Source organism: Staurois parvus, unplaced genomic scaffold, assembly GCF_062004578.1.
Source record: "Staurois parvus isolate SC_StPar_1 unplaced genomic scaffold, SC_StPar_1.0 ptg002707l, whole genome shotgun sequence".
Classification (NCBI taxonomy): Eukaryota; Metazoa; Chordata; class Amphibia; order Anura; family Ranidae; genus Staurois; species Staurois parvus.
The window spans coordinates 140,281-153,935 of NW_028320503.1; the positions used below are offsets into that span (position 1 = coordinate 140,281).

At 46.3% G+C, this 13,655-nt stretch overlaps 1 long non-coding RNA gene across 1 annotated transcript in view; it reads left to right on the forward strand.

Annotated features, from left to right (window-relative positions):
- LOC149429418 (uncharacterized) overlaps positions 1-13,655 on the forward strand; it is a 35,497-nt gene that overhangs the window by 12,180 nt on the left and 9,662 nt on the right. The gene's annotated exons all lie outside the window — the stretch shown is intronic.

Below are 13,655 nucleotides of genomic sequence, written 5' to 3' on the forward strand. Positions count from 1 at the left end.
TTCTCATGGAGCTGAGGTGATATTACCCGTGTGTTCTAGGGGAGCTGAGGAGATATTACCCATGTGTTCTCGTGGAGCGGAGGTGATAATACACATGTGTTCTCGTGGAGCTGAGGTGATATTACCCATGTGTTCTCATGGAGCTGAGGTGATATTACCCGTGTTTTCTAGGGGAGCTGAGGTGATATTACAAATGTGTTCTGGCGGAGCTGAGGTGATATTACCCGTGTTTTCTAGGGGAGCTGAGGTGATATTACACATGTATTCTCGTGGAGCTCAGGAGATATTACACGTGTTCTTGTGGAGCTGAGGAGGTATTACACATGTGTTCTCATGGAGCTGAGGTGATATTACCCATGTGTTCTCATGGAGCTGAGGAGATATTACCCATGTGTTCTCATGGAGCTGAGGTGATATTACACGTGTTCTCATGGAGCTGAGGAGATATTACCCATGTGTTCTCATGGAGCTGAGGAGATATTACCCATGTGTTCTCATGGAGCTGAGGTGATATTACACATGTGTTCTCATGGAGCTGAGGAGATATTACCCGTGTGTTCTAGGGGAGCTGAGGTCATATTACCCATGTGTTCTCTTGGAGCTGAGGAAATATTACACGTGTTCTCATGGAGCTGAGGAGATATTACCCGTGTGTTCTAGGGGAGCTGAGGTGATATTACACATGTGTTCTCGTGGAGCTGAGGTGATGTTACCCATGTGTTCTAGGGGAGCTGAGGTGATATTACACATGTGTTCTCATGGAGCTGAGGTGATATTACCCATGTGTTCTAGGGGAGCTGAGGTGATATTACACATGTGTTCTCATGGAGCTGAGGTGATATTACCCATGTGTTCTAGGGGAGCTGAGGTGATATTTCACATGTGTTCTCGTGGAGCTGAGGAGATATTACACATGTGTTCTCATGGAGCTGAGGTGATATTACCCATGTGTTCTCATGGAGCGGAATTGATATTACCCGTGTGTTCTAGGGGAGCTGAGGTGATATTACACGTGTTCTAGGTGAGCTGAGGTGATATTACCCACGTGTTCTAGGGGAGCTGAGGTGATATTACACGTGTTCCGGTGGAGCTGAGGTGATATTACACATGTGTTCCGGTGAAGCTGAGGTGATATTACACATGTGTTCTCGTGGAGCTGAGGTGATATTACCTATGTGTTCTCGTGGAGCTGAGGTGATATTACCCGTGTGTTCTCGTGGAGCTGAGGTGATATTACCCGTGTGTTTTAGGGGAGCTGAGGTGATATTACACATGTGTTCTGGCGGAGCTGAGGTGATATTACCCATGTGTTCTCGTTGAGCTGAGGTGATATTACACGTGTTCTAGGTGAGCTGAGGTGATATTACACATGTGTTCTCGTGGAGCTGAGGTGATATTACCCATGTGTTCTAGGGGAGCTGAGGTGATATTACACTTGTGTTCTCATGGAGCTGAGGTGATATTACACATGTGTTCTCATGTAGCTGAGGTGATATTACCCATGTGTTCTAGGGGAGCTGAGGTGATATTACACATGTGTTCTCGTGGAGCTGAGGTGATATTACCTATGTGTTCTCGTGGAGCTGAGGAGATATTACACGTGTGTTCTCATGGAGCTGAGGTGATATTACCCGTGTGTTCTAGGGGAGCTGAGGAGATATTACCCATGTGTTCTCGTGGAGCGGAGGTGATAATACACATGTGTTCTCGTGGAGCTGAGGTGATATTACCTGTGTGTTCTCATGGAGCTGAGGTGATATTACCCGTGTTTTCTAGGGGAGCTGAGGTGATATTACACATGTGTTCTGGCGGAGCTGAGGTGATATTACCCGTGTTTTCTAGGGGAGCTGAGGTGATATTACACATGAGTTCTCGTGGAGCTCAGGAGATATTACACGTGTTCTTGTGGAGCTGAGGAGGTATTACACATGTGTTCTCATGGAGCTGAGGTGATATTACCCATGTGTTCTCATGGAGCTGAGGTGATATTACCCATGTGTTCTAGGGGAGCTGAGGTGATATTACACATGTGTTCTCATGGAGCTGAGGTGATATTACCCATGTGTTCTCATGGAGCTGAGGTGATATTTCACATGTGTTCTCGTGGAGCTGAGGAGATATTACACATGTGTTCTCATGGAGCTGAGGTGATATTACCCATGTGTTCTCATGGAGCGGAGGTGATATTACCCGTGTGTTCTAGGGGAGCTTAGGTGATATTACACGTGTTCTAGGTGAGCTGAGGTGATATTACACATGTGTTCTGGTGGAGCTGAGGTGATATTACCCACGTGTTCTAGGGGAGCTGAGGTGATATTACACGTGTTCCGGTGGAGCTGAGGTGATATTACACATGTGTTCCGGTGAAGCTGAGGTGATATTACACATGTGTTCTCGTGGAGCTGAGGTGATATTACCTATGTGTTCTCGTGGAGCTGAGGTGATATTACCCACGTGTTCTAGGGGAGCTGAGGTGATATTACACGTGTTCCGGTGGAGCTGAGGTGATATTACACATGTGTTCCGGTGAAGCTGAGGTGATATTACACATGTGTTCTCGTGGAGCTGAGGTGATATTACCCGTGTGTTCTCGTGGAGCTGAGGTGATATTACCCGTGTGTTTTAGGGGAGCTGAGGTGATATTACACATGTGTTCTGGCGGAGCTGAGGTGATATTACCCATGTGTTCTCGTTGAGCTGAGGTGATATTACATGTGTTATAGGTGAGCTGAGGTGATATTACACATGTGTTCTCGTGGAGCTGAGGTGATATTACCCATGTGTTCTAGGGGAGCTGAGGTGATATTACACTTGTGTTCTCATGGAGCTGAGGTGATATTACACATGTGTTCTCATGTAGCTGAGGTGATATTACCCATGTGTTCTAGGGGAGCTGAGGTGATATTACACATGTGTTCTCGTGGAGCTGAGGTGATATTACCTATGTGTTCTCGTGGAGCTGAGGAGATATTACACGTGTGTTCTCATGGAGCTGAGGTGATATTACCCGTGTGTTCTAGGGGAGCTGAGGAGATATTACCCATGTGTTCTCCTGGAGCAGAGGTGATAATACACATGTGTTCTCGTGGAGCTGAGGTGATATTACCCGTGTGTTCTCATGGAGCTGAGGTGATATTACCCGTGTTTTCTAGGGGAGCTGAGGTGATATTACACATGTGTTCTGGCGGAGCTGAGGTGATATTACCCGTGTTTTCTAGGGGAGCTGAGGTGATATTACACATGTGTTCTCGTGGAGCTCAGGAGATATTACACGTGTTCTTGTGGAGCTGAGGAGGTATTACACATGTGTTCTCATGGAGCTGAAGTGATATTACCCATGTGTTCTCATGGAGCTGAGGAGATATTACCCATGTGTTCTCATGGAGCTGAGGTGATATTACACGTGTTCTCATGGAGCTGAGGAGATATTACCCATGTGTTCTCATGGAGCTGAGGTGATATTACACATGTGTTCTCATGGAGCTGAGGAGATATTACCCGTGTGTTCTAGGGGAGCTGAGGTCATATTACCCATGTGTTCTCTTGGAGCTGAGGAAATATTACACGTGTTCTCATGGAGCTGAGGAGATATTACCCGTGTGTTCTAGGGGAGCTGAGGTGATATTACACATGTGTTCTCGTGGAGCTGAGGTGATGTTACCCATGTGTTCTAGGGGAGCTGAGGTGATATTACACATGTGTTCTCGTGGAGCTGAGGTGATGTTACCCATGTGTTCTAGGGGAGCTGAGGTGATATTACACATGTGTTCTCGTGGAGCTGAGGTGATATTACCCATGTGTTCTAGGGGAGCTGAGGTGATATTACACATGTGTTCTCATGGAGCTGAGGTGATATTACCCATGTGTTCTAGGGGAGCTGAGGTGATATTTCACATGTGTTCTCGTGGAGCTGAGGAGATATTACACATGTGTTCTCATGGAGCTGAGGTGATATTACCCATGTGTTCTCATGGAGCGGAGGTGATATTACCCGTGTGTTCTAGGGGAGCTGAGGTGATATTACACGTGTTCTAGGTGAGCTGAGGTGATATTACACATGTGTTCTGGTGGAGCTGAGGTGATATTACCCACGTGTTCTAGGGGAGCTGAGGTGATATTACACGTGTTCCGGTGGAGCTGAGGTGATATTACACATGTGTTCCGGTGAAGCTGAGGTGATATTACACATGTGTTCTCGTGGAGCTGAGGTGATATTACCTATGTGTTCTCGTGGAGCTGAGGTGATATTACCCGTGTGTTCTCGTGGAGCTGAGGTGATATTACCTGTGTGTTTTAGGGGAGCTGAGGTGATATTACACATGTGTTCTGGCGGAGCTGAGGTGATATTACCCATGTGTTCTCGTTGAGCTGAGGTGATATTACACGTGTTCTAGGTGAGCTGAGGTGATATTACACATGTGTTCTCGTGGAGCTGAGGTGATATTACCCATGTGTTCTAGGGGAGCTGAGGTGATATTACACTTGTGTTCTCATGGAGCTGAGGTGATATTACACGTGTGTTCTCATGGAGCTGAGGTGATATTACCCGTGTGTTCTAGGGGAGCTGAGGAGATATTACCCATGTGTTCTCGTGGAGCGGAGGTGATAATACACATGTGTTCTCGTGGAGCTGAGGTGATATTACCCGTGTGTTCTCATGGAGCTGAGGTGATATTACCCGTGTTTTCTAGGGGAGCTGAGGTGATATTACACATGTGTTCTGGCGGAGCTGAGGTGATATTACCCGTGTTTTCTAGGGGAGCTGAGGTGATATTACACATGTGTTCTCGTGGAGCTCAGGAGATATTACATGTGTTCTTGTGGAGCTGAGGAGGTATTACACATGTGTTCTCATGGAGCTGAGGTGATATTACCCATGTGTTCTCATGGAGCTGAGGAGATATTACCCATGTGTTCTCATGGAGCTGAGGTGATATTACACGTGTTCTCATGGAGCTGAGGAGATATTACCCATGTGTTCTCATGGAGCTGAGGAGATATTACCCATGTGTTCTCATGGAGCTGAGGTGATATTACACATGTGTTCTCATGGAGCTGAGGAGATATTACCCGTGTGTTCTAGGGGAGCTGAGGTCATATTACCCATGTGTTCTCTTGGAGCTGAGGAAATATTACACGTGTTCTCATGGAGCTGAGGAGATATTACCCGTGTGTTCTAGGGGAGCTGAGGTGATATTACAGATGTGTTCTCATGGAGCTGAGGTGATATTACCCATGTGTTCTCGTGGAGCTGAGGTGATATTACCCATGTGTTCTCGTGGAGCTGAGGTGATATTACCCATGTGTTCTCGTGGAGCTGAGGAGATATTACCCGTGTGTTCTCATGGAGCTGAGGTGATATTACACATGTGTTCTCATGTAGCTGAGGTGATATTACCCATGTGTTCTAGGGGAGCTGAGGAGATATTACCCGTGTGTTCTAGGGGAGCTGAGGAGATATTACCCATGTTTTCTCGTGGAGCGGAGGTGATAATACACATGTGTTCTCGTGGAGCTGAGGTGATATTACCCGTGTGTTCTCATGGAGCTGAGGTGATATTACCCGTGTTTTCTAGGGGAGCTGAGGTGATATTACACATGTGTTCTGGCGGAGCTGAGGTGATATTACCCATGTGTTCTCGTGGAGCTCAGGAGATATTACACGTGTTCTTGTGGAGCTGAGAAGGTATTACACATGTGTTCTCATGGAGCTGAGGTGATATTACCCATGTGTTCTCATGGAGCTGAGGAGATATTACCCATGTGTTCTCATGGAGCTGAGGTGATATTACACGTGTTCTCATGGAGCTGACGAGATATTACCCATGTGTTCTCATGGAGCTGAGGAGATATTACCCATGTGTTCTCATGGAGCTGAGGTGATATTACACATGTGTTCTCATGGAGCTGAGGAGATATTACCCATGTGTTCTCATGGAACTGAGGAGATATTACACATGTGTTCTCATGAAGCTGAGGTGATATTACCCATGTGTTCTCATGGAGCTGAGGTGATATTACACATATGTTCTCATGGAGCTGAGGTGATATTACCCATGTGTTCTCATGGAGCTGAGGTGATATTACCCATGTGTTCTCGTGGAGCTGAGGAGATATTACACGTGTTCTCGTGGAGCTGAGGAGATATTACCCGTGTGTTCTCATGGAGCTGAGGTGATATTACACATGTGTTCTCATGGAGCTGAGGTGATATTACACATTTGTTCTAGGGGAGCTGAGGTGATATTACACGTGTTCCTGTGAAGCTGAGGTGATATTACACATGTGTTCTCGTGGAGCTGAGGTGATATTACCCATGTGTTCTCGTGGAGCTGAGGTGATGTTACCCATGTGTTCTAGGGGAGCTGAGGTGATATTACACATGTGTTCTCGTGGAGCTGAGGTGATATTACCCATGTGTTCTAGGGGAGCTGAGGTGATATTTCACATGTGTTCTCGTGGAGCTGAGGAGATATTACACATGTGTTCTCATGGAGCTGAGGTGATATTACCCATGTGTTCTCATGGAGCTGAGGTGATATTACCCGTGTGTTTTAGGGGAGCTGAGGTGATATTACACATGTGTTCTGGCGGAGCTGAGGTGATATTACCCATGTGTTCTCGTTGAGCTGAGGTGATATTACACGTGTTCTAGGTGAGCTGAGGTGATATTACACGTGTTCCGGTGGAGCTGAGGTGATATTACCCACGTGTTCTAGGGGAGCTGAGGTGATATTGCACGTGTTCCGGTGGAGCTGAGGTGATATTACACATGTGTTCCGGTGAAGCTGAGGTGATATTACACATGTGTTCTCGTGGAGCTGAGGTGATATTACCTATGTGTTCTCGTGGAGCTGAGGTGATATTACCCGTGTGTTCTCGTGGAGCTGAGGTGATATTACCCGTGTGTTTTAGGGGAGCTGAGGTGATATTACACATGTGTTCTGGCGGAGCTGAGGTGATATTACCCATGTGTTCTCGTTGAGCTGAGGAGATATTACACGTGTTCTCGTGGAGCTGAGGAGATATTACACATGTGTTCTCGTGGAGCTGAGGAGATATTACACATGTGTTCTCGTGGAGCTGAGGAGATATTACACATGTGTTCTAGGGGAGCTGAGGTGATATTACCCATGTGTTCTCGTGGAGCTGAGGAGATATTACCCATGTGTTCTCATGGAGCTGAGGTGATATTACACATGTGTTCTCATGGAGCTGAGGAGATATTACCCGTGTGTTCTAGGGGAGCTGAGGTCATATTACCCATGTGTTCTCTTGGAGCTGAGGAAATATTACACGTGTTCTCATGGAGCTGAGGAGATATTACCCGTGTGTTCTAGGGGAGCTGAGGTGATATTACACGTGTTCCGGTGGAGCTGAGGTGATATTACACATGTGTTCTGGTGAAGCTGAGGTGATATTTCACATGTGTTCTCGTGGAGCTGAGGTGATATTACCCATGTGTTCTCATGGAGCTGAGGTGATATTACCTATGTGTTCTCATGGAGCTGAGGAGAAATTACATGTGTTTTCGTGGAGCTGAGGAGATATTACCCATGTGTTCTAGGGGAGCTGAGGTGATATTACACATGTGTTCTCGTGGAGCTGAGGTGATATTACCCATGTGTTCTCATGGAGCTGAGGTGATATTACACATGTGTTCTCATGGAGCTGAGGTGATATTACCCATGTGTTCTCATGGAGCTGAGGTGATATTACCCATGTGTTCTCATGGAACTGAGGAGATATTACCCATGTGTTCTCATGGAGCTGAGGTGATATTACCCATGTGTTCTCGTGGAGCTGAGGTGATATTACCCATGTGTTCTCGTGGAGCTGAGGTGATATTACCCATGTGTTCTAGGGGAGCTGAGGTGATATTACACTTGTGTTCTCATGGAGCTGAGGTGATATTACACATGTGTTCTCATGTAGCTGAGGTGATATTACCCATGTGTTCTCGTGGAGCGGAGGTGATAATACACATGTGTTCTCGTGGAGCTGAGGTGATATTACCCGTGTGTTCTCATGGAGCTGAGGTGATATTACCCGTGTTTTCTAGGGGAGCTGAGGTGATATTACACATGTGTTCTGGCGGAGCTGAGGTGATATTACCCGTGTTTTCTAGGGGAGCTGAGGTGATATTACACATGTGTTCTCGTGGAGCTCAGGAGATATTACACGTGTTCTTGTGGAGATGAGGAGGTATTACACATGTGTTCTCATGGAGCTGAGGTGATATTACCCATGTGTTCTCATGGAGCTGAGGAGATATTACCCATGTGTTCTCATGGAGCTGAGGTGATATTACACGTGTTCTCATGGAGCTGAGGAGATATTACCCGTGTGTTCTAGGGGAGCTGAGGTCATATTACCCATGTGTTCTCTTGGAGCTGAGGAAATATTACACGTGTTCTCATGGAGCTGAGGAGATATTACCCGTGTGTTCTAGGGGAGCTGAGGTGATATTACACATGTGTTCTGGTGAAGCTGAGGTGATATTTCACATGTGTTCTCGTGGAGCTGAGGAGATATTACCTATGTGTTCTCATGGAGCTGAGGAGATATTACATGTGTTTTCGTGCAGCTGAGGAGATATTACCCATGTGTTCTAGGGGAGCTGAGGTGATATTACAGATGTGTTCTCATGGAGCTGAGGTGATATTACCCATGTGTTCTCGTGGAGCTGAGGTGATATTACCCATGTGTTCTCGTGGAGCTGAGGAGATATTACCCGTGTGTTCTCATGGAGCTGAGGTGATATTACACATGTGTTCTCATGTAGCTGAGGTGATATTACCCATGTGTTCTAGGGGAGCTGAGGTGATATTAAACATGTGTTCTCGTGGAGCTGAGGAGATATTACACGTGTGTTCTCATGGAGCTGAGGTGATATTACCCGTGTGTTCTAGGGGAGCTGAGGAGATATTACCCATGTGTTCTCGTGGAGCGGAGGTGATAATACACATGTGTTCTCGTGGAGCTGAGGTGATATTACCCGTGTTTTCTAGGGGAGCTGAGGTGATATTACACATGTGTTCTGGCTTAGCTGAGGTGATATTACCCATGTGTTCTCGTGGAGCTCAGGAGATATTACATGTGTTCTTGTGGAGCTGAGAAGGTATTACACATGTGTTCTCATGGAGCTGAGGTGATATTACCCATGTGTTCTCATGGAGCTGAGGAGATATTACCCATGTGTTCTCATGGAGCTGAGGTGATATTACACGTGTTCTCATGGAGCTGAGGAGATATTACCCATGTGTTCTCATGGAGCTGAGGAGATATTACCCATGTGTTCTCATGGAGCTGAGGTGATATTACACATGTGTTCTCATGGAGCTGAGGAGATATTACCCATGTGTTCTCATGGAGCTGAGGTGATATTACACATGTGTTCTCATGGAGCTGAGGTGATATTACCCATGTGTTCTCATGGAGCTGAGGTGATATTACCCATGTGTTCTCATGGAGCTGAGGAGATATTACACGTGTTCTCGTGGAGCTGAGGAGATATTACCCGTGTGTTCTCATGGAGCTGAGGTGATATTACACATGTGTTCTCATGGAGCTGAGGTGATATTACACATTTGTTCTAGGGGAGCTGAGGTGATATTACACGTGTTCCTGTGAAGCTGAGGTGATATTACACATGTGTTCTCGTGGAGCTGAGGTGATATTACCCATGTGTTCTCGTGGAGCTGAGGTGATGTTACCCATGTGTTCTAGGGGAGCTGAGGTGATATTACACATGTGTTCTCATGGAGCTGAGGTGATATTACCCATGTGTTCTAGGGGAGCTGAGGTGATATTTCACATGTGTTCTCGTGGAGCTGAGGAGATATTACACATGTGTTCACATGGAGCTGAGGTGATATTACCCATGTGTTCTCATGGAGCGGAGGTGATATTACCCGTGTGTTCTAGGGGAGCTGAGGTGATATTACACGTGTTCTAGGTGAGCTGAGGTGATATTACACATGTGTTCTGGTGGAGCTGAGGTGATATTACCCACGTGTTCTAGGGGAGCTGAGGTGATATTACACGTGTTCCGGTGGAGCTGAGGTGATATTACACATGTGTTCCGGTGAAGCTGAGGTGATATTACACATGTGTTCTCGTGGAGCTGAGGTGATATTACCTATGTGTTCTCGTGGAGCTGAGGTGATATTACCCGTGTGTTCTCGTGGAGCTGAGGTGATATTACCCGTGTGTTTTAGGGGAGCTGAGGTGATATTACACATGTGTTCTGGCGGAGCTGAGGTGATATTACCCATGTGTTCTCGTTGAGCTGAGGAGATATTACACGTGTTCTCGTGGAGCTGAGGAGATATTACACATGTGTTCTCGTGGAGCTGAGGAGATATTACACATGTGTTCTAGGGGAGCTGAGGTGATATTACACATGTGTTCTAGGGGAGCTGAGGTGATATTACACATGTGTTCTGGTGGAGCTGAAGAAATATTACACGTGTTCTCGTGGAGCTGAGGTTATATTACCCATGTGTTCTAGGGGAGCTGAGGTGATATTACACGTGTTCCGGTGGAGCTGAGGTGATATTACACATGTGTTCTCGTGGAGCTGAGGTGATATTACCCATGTGTTCTCATGGAGCTGAGGTGATATTACACATGTGTTCTGGCAGAGCTGAGGTGATATTACCCATGTGTTCTCGTGGAGCTGAGGAGATATTACACTTGTGTTCTCATGGAGCTGAGGTGATATTACACGTGTTCTCATGGAGCTGAGGAGATATTACCCGTGTGTTCTAGGGGAGCTGAGGTGATATTACCCATGTGTTCTAGGGGAGCTGAGGTGATATTACACGTGTTCCGGTGGAGCTGAGGTGATATTTCACATGTGTTGTGGTGAAGCTGAGGTTATATTTCACATGTGTTCTCGTGGAGCTGAGGTGATATTACCCATGTGTTCTCGTTGAGCTGAGGAGATATTACACGTGTTCTCGTGGAGCTGAGGAGATATTACACATGTGTTCTCGTGGAGCTGAGGAGATATTACACATGTGTTCTAGGGGAGCTGAGGTGATATTACACATGTGTTCTAGGGAAGCTGAGGTGATATTACACATGTGTTCTGGTGGAGCTGAGGAAATATTACACGTGTTCTCGTGGAGCTGAGGTTATATTACCCATGTGTTCTAGGGGAGCTGAGGTGATATTACACGTGTTCCGGTGGAGCTGAGGTGATATTACACATGTGTTCTCGTGGAGCTGAGGAGATATTACACTTGTGTTCTCATGGAGCTTAGGTGATATTACCCATGTGTTCTCATGGAGCTGAGGAGATATTACCCATGTGTTCTCATGGAGCTGAGGTGATATTACCCATGTGTTCTCATGGAGCTGAGGTGATATTACACGTGTTCTCATGGAGCTTAGGTGATATTACACATGTGTTCTCATGGAGCTGAGGAGATATTACCCGTGTGTTCTAGGGGAGCTGAGGTGATATTACCCATGTGTTCTAGGGGAGCTGAGGTGATATTACACGTGTTCCGGTGGAGCTGCGGTGATATTTCACATGTGTTGTGGTGAAGCTGAGGTTATATTTCACATGTGTTCTCGTGGAGCTGAGGTGATATTACCCATGTGTTCTCATGAAGCTGAGGTGATATTACCCATGTGTTCTCGTGGAGCTGAGGTGATATTACCCATGTGTTCTCATGGAGCTGAGGTGATATTACCCATGTGTTCTCATGGAGCTGAGGAGATATTACACGTGTTCTTGTGGAGCTGAGGAGATATTACCCATGTGTTCTCATGGAGCTGAGGAGATATTACACGTGTTCTCATGGAGCTGAGGTGATATTACACATGTGTTCTCATGTAGCTGACGTGATATTACCCATGTGTTCTAGGGGAGTTGAGGTGATATTACACATGTGTTCTCGTGGAGCTGAGGTGATATTACCTATGTGTTCTAGGGGAGCTGAGGAGATATTACACATGTGTTCTAGGGGAGCTGAGGAGATATTACCCATGTGTTCTCGTGGAGCTGAGGAGATATTACCCATGTGTTCTCGTGGAGCGGAGGTGATAATACACATGTGTTCTCGTGGAGCTGAGGTGATAATACACGTGTGTTCTCGTGGAGCTGAGGAGATATTACACGTGTGTTCTCATGGAGCTGAGGTGATATTACCCATGTGTTCTAGGGGAGCTGAGGAGATATTACCCATGTGTTCTCGTGGAGCTGAAGTGATATTACCCATGTGTTCTAGGGGAGCTGAGGTGATATTACACATGTGTTCTGGCGGAGCTGAAGTGATATTACCCATGTGTTCTCTTGGAGCTGAGGAGATATTACACGTGTTCTCGTGGAGCTGAGGAGATATTACACATTTGTTCTCATGGAGCTGAGGTGATATTACCCATGTGTTCTCATGGAGCTGAGGAGATATTACCCATGTGTTCTCATGGAGCTGAGGTGATATTACACGTGTTCTCATGGAGCTGAGGAGATATTACCCACGTGTTCTCATGGAGCTGAGGAGATATTACCCGTGTGTTCTAGGGGAGCTAAGGTGATATTACCCATGTTTTCTAGGGGAGCTGAGGTCATATTACCCATGTGTTCTCTTGGAGCTGAGGAAATATTACACGTGTAATCATGGAGCTGAGGAGATATTTCACGTGTTCTCGTGGAGCTGAGGTGATATTACCCTTTTGTTCTCATGGAGCTGAGGAGATATTACCCGTGTGTTCTAGGGGAGCTGAGGTGATATTACACGTGTTCTGGTGGAGCTGAGGAGATATTACACATGTGTTCTGGTGAAGCTGAGGTGATATTTCACATGTGTTCTCGTGGAGCTGAGGTGATATTACCCGTGTGTTCTCATGGAGCTGAGGTGATATTACCCGTGTGTTCTAGGGGAGCTGAGGTTATATTACACGTGTTCTCGTAGAGCTGAGGAGATATTACCCAGGTGTTCTAGGGGAGCTGAGGTGATATTACACATGTGTTCTCGTGGAGCTGAGGTGATATTACCCATGTGTTCTCATGGAGCTGAGGTGATATTACCCGTGTGTTCTCATGGAGCTGAGGAGATATTACACGTGTTCTCGTGTAGCTGAGGAGATATTACCCTTGTGTTCTCATGGAGCTGAGGTGATATTACACATGTGTTCTCATGGAGCTGAGGTGATATTACCCATGTGTTCTAGGGGAGCTGAGGTGATATTACACATGTGTTCTCATGGAGCTGAGGTGATATTACACATGTGTTCCGGTGAAGCTGAGGTGATATTACAAATGTGTTCTAGGGGAGCTGAGGTGATATTACCCATGTGTTCTCATGGAGCTGAGGTGATATTACCCATGTGTTCTAGGGGAGCTGAGGTGATATTACACATGTGTTCTCGTGGAGCTGAGGTGATATTACCCATGTGTTCTAGGTGAGCTGAGGTGATATTACACATGTGTTCTCGTGGAGCTGAGGAGATATTACACATGTGTTCTCGTGGAGCTGAGGTGATATTACCCATGTGTTCTCATGGAGCTGAGGTGATATTACACATGTGTTCCGGTGAAGCTGAAGTGATATTACACATGTGTTCTAGGGGAGCTGAGGTGATATTACCCATGTGTTCTAGGGGAGCTGAGGTGATATTACCCATGTGTTCTAGGGGAGCTG